The sequence below is a fragment of the Balaenoptera borealis genome (assembly GCF_965194805.1).
Source record: "Balaenoptera borealis genome assembly, contig: HAP1_SCAFFOLD_297, whole genome shotgun sequence".
Lineage (NCBI taxonomy): Eukaryota > Metazoa > Chordata > Mammalia > Artiodactyla > Balaenopteridae > Balaenoptera > Balaenoptera borealis.
This window is the reverse complement of record NW_028123885.1, coordinates 408248-412452: the sequence shown is the minus strand read 5'-3', so window position 1 is coordinate 412452 and position 4205 is coordinate 408248.

Sequence of the window (4205 nt, the reverse complement as noted above, 5' to 3'; positions counted from 1 at the left end):
GAGCAAGGAGTAGGTCTTGTCTATTACATATTGGTTTTATGGAACGGTATCTGAGCTAATTTGAAACCCTTGTTTTATGTATCACCCCACCTCACCTTTCCCTTTAAGCAGCCATAGTGTGTTTTCTGCATGTGTGACTCTGTTCTGTTTTGTAATTCAGTTCAAGTGTAACGGTTTTTACATTCCCTCTATAAGTGATACCTTATGAGAAGTGTCCTTTTCTGTGTGACTTATTTCACTTAGAATCGTCGTACCTAAATCCACTCATCATGCTGCTACTAGCCTTATGACATTGATTTCATGGCTGAGTGATATTCCATTGTACATATGGACCACAACATCTTTATCCATTTTTCTCTTTCCTGGGATATTGAAGGTGGAATGAAGTGGAGGTCCTTGTCAACAGAGCAGCCCTAAACTTTGGGGTGCTTGTGTCTTGCTGATTTTTAATTTTCCCAATTTATAACCCCATGAGTGGAAGTGCCGTATGCTCTCTAAGCTTTGTTTTTTAGATGTTTCAGGACTCACCGTACGCTTCTCCAGAGTGGCTGTTGGCAATTTACATCCCGCCCATCAGTGTAGCAAGGCTCCCATTTCTCCATGGCCTGTCCTGCATTTCTGGTTTTGACACTTTTTTCAGCATGGCCTTTTTAACCGATGGGAAGCGAGACATCTTTGTAGCGCTGATTTGCCTTTCCAGGTTGCTTGGTTGGCCAAAAAGGGCGTATGCGTTTTTTCCTGAATATATTCAGGAAAAAACGCATACGCCCTTTTTGGCCAAGGGCATCATTGTCAACGTTTTGCCGCTTTTCATGTGCTTTAAAGGCGATTCGAATCTACCTCCTGAAATCTGTTTCCTGCAATTCTGCCTTGATTTCAAATCCTCTTCTTTGCCTTCCCTCAATATATTTGTGGACGAGAGTTATCATTTATAAGTCTGCAGGTTTGTGAATTGCAGTGCCCTGAACCTCCATTTTACAACTCGCTTTTTAGGTACCTGGCCGCAATAGCGCAGGATGGCTTCAGGCCCTGTTCTGGTTCCGGGGGGCAGGCTGAGCCTGTGGTTAATTCTTCTTCCTGATGGGAAAATAGAGTGACCTGTGCCTGTCCCAACACCAAGAGCTAGTCTCTCATTGGTTCCACGTCTTCCCGTTCATCCTCAGGACAAATTGCAACCTGTACGGAACAGGAGGTTAAAGGTGCTGATGCTCCAAGTAGGGAGATTGCTAGTAAAGCGGCTGGAATGGCGAACCCGGGCACAAGGAGATGAGAAATGAGGTGCGTTTTAGAAACCTTTCCCCATCACACGGTGTACCATCTTCTGGGTATCTCATGCATGTTTTCGATGTAGGAAGATGCCCTTGAACCTGGAGATTTGGGACCCATGCGGTGGGTACCACGCAGTATTACTTTAAAGGGTCTGCGTTTGCTCACCCAACCTCACCAAACCTCTCAGCCGCAACAGTGTCCACCCTTATGTCTCATCCAGCTGTGGGTCTAGATATGGTCAATCCAGGTTGCATCACAGCCCCTGAACGCATTGTGTAAGAATTTCTCTCTCTTTCACTGTCTTTGTTTCATGGGTTTTTCAAAGTAATTTATTTTTATAATGGGGTTTAGCTGCTTTTCACTGCTGTGTTTAGGCCGCTTTACACCCACTTGACACACTAACAGAGAGATATCAATACATAGGTTTTAAGATTATTACTAGTCAGATATATTCTTGTGCGGTGAATAGGGCGTGTTGAGTCCAGTTCTCTGAGCAAGGAGTAGGTCTTGTCTATTACATATTGGGTTTATGGAACGGTATCTGAGCTAATTTGAAACCCTTGTTTTATGTATCACCCCACCTCACCTTTCCCGTTAAGCAGCCATAGTGTGTTTTCTGCATGTGTGACTCTGTTCTGTTTTCTGATTCAGTTCAAGTGTAACGGTTTTTACATTCCCTCTATAAGTGATACCTTATGAGAAGTGTCCTTTTCTGTGTGACTTATTTCACTTAGAATCGTCGTACCTATATCCACTCATCATGCTGCTACTAGCCTTATGACATTGATTTCACGGCTGAGTGATATTCCATTGTACATAAGGACCACAACTTCTTTATCCATTTTTCTCTTTCCTGGGATATTGAAGGTGGAATGAAGTGGAGGTCCTTGTCAACAGAGCAGCCCTAAACTTTGGGGTGCTTGTGTCTTGCTGATTTATAATTTTCCCAATTTATAACCCCATGAGTGGAAGTGCCCTATGCTCTCTAAGCTGTGTTTTTTAGATGTTTCAGGACTCACCGTACGCTTCTCCAGAGTGGCTGTTGGCAATTTACATCCCGCCCATCAGTGTAGCAAGGCTCCCATTTCTCCATGGCCTGTCCTGCATTTCTGGTTTTGACACTTTTTTCAGCATGGCCCTTTTAACCGATGGGAAGCGAGACATCTTTGTAGCGCTGATTTGCCTTTCCAGGTTGCTTGGTTGGCCAAAAAGGGCGTATGCGTTTTTTCCTGAATATATTCAGGAAAAAACGCATACGCCCTTTTTGGCCAAGGGCATCATTGTCAACGTTTTGCCGCTTTTCATGTGCTTTAAAGGCGATTCGAATCTACCTCCTGAAATCTGTTTCCTGCAATTCTGCCTTGATTTCAAATCCTCTTCTTTGCCTTCCCTCAATATATTTGTGGATGAGAGTTATCATTTATAACTCTGCAGGTTTGTGAATTGCAGTGCCCTGAACCTCCATTTTACAACTCGCGTTTTTGGGAGATGGCCGCAAAAGCGCAGGATGGCTTCAGGCCCTGTTCTTGTTCCGGGGGGCAGGCTGAGCCTGTGGTTAATTCTTCTTCCTGATGGGAAAATAGAGTGACCTGTGCCTGTCCCAACACCAAGAGCTAGTCTCTCATTGGTTCCACGTCTTCCCGTTCATCCTCAGGACAAATATAAACCTGTACGGAAAAGGAGGTTAAACGTGATGATGCTCCAAGGAGGGAGATTGCTAGTAAAGTGGCTGGAATGGCGAACCCGAGCACAAGGAGATGAGAAATGAGGTGCGTTTTAGAAACCTTTCCCCATCACACGGTGTACCATCTTCTGGGTTTCTCATGCATGTTTTCGATGTAGGAAGATGCCCTTGAACCTGGAGATTTGGGACCCATGCGATGGGTACCACGCAGTATTACTTTAAAGGGTCTGCGTTTGCTCACCCAACCTCACCAAACCTCTCAGCCCCAAGAGTGTCCACCCTTATGTCTCATCCAGCTGTGGGTCTAGATATGGTCAATCCAGGTTGCATCACAGCCCCTGAAAGAATTGTGTAAGAATTTCGCTCTCTTTCACTGTCTTTGTTTCATGGGTTTTTCAAAGTAATTTATTTTTATAATGGGGTTTAGCTGCTTTTCACTGCTGTGTTTAGGCCGCTTTACACCCACTTGACACACTAACAGAGAGATATCAATACATAGGTTTTAAGATTATTACTAGTCAGATATATTCTTGTGCGGTGAATAGGGCGTGTTGAGTCCAGTTCTCTGAGCAAGGAGTAGGTCTTGTCTATTACATATTGGGTTTATGGAACGGTATCTGAGCTAATTTGAAACCCTTGTTTTATGTATCACCCCACCTCACCTTTCCCGTTAAGCAGCCATAGTGTGTTTTCTGCATGTGTGACTCTGTTCTGTTTTGTAATTCAGTTCAAGTGTAACGGTTTTTACATTCCCTCTATAAGTGATACCTTATGAGAAGTGTCCTTTTCTGTGTGACTTATTTCACTTAGATTCGTCGTACCTAAATCCACTCATCATGCTGCTACTAGCCTTATGACATTGATTTCACGGCTGAGTGATATTGCATTGTACATAAGGACCACAACTTCTTTATCCATTTTTCTCTTTCCTGGGATATTGAAGGTGGAATGAAGTGGAGGTCCTTGTCAACAGAGCAGCCCTAAACTTTGGGGTGCTTGTGTCTTGCTGATTTTTAATTTTCCCAATTTATAACCCCATGAGTGGAAGTGCCCTATGCTCTCTAAGCTGTGTTTTTTAGATGTTTCAGGACTCACCGTACGCTTCTCCAGAGTGGCTGTTGGCAATTTACATCCCGCCCATCAGTGTAGCAAGGCTCCCATTTCTCCATGGCCTGTCCTGCATTTCTGGTTTTGACACTTTTTTCAGCATGGCCCTTTTAACCGATGGGAAGCGAGACATCTTTGTAGCGCT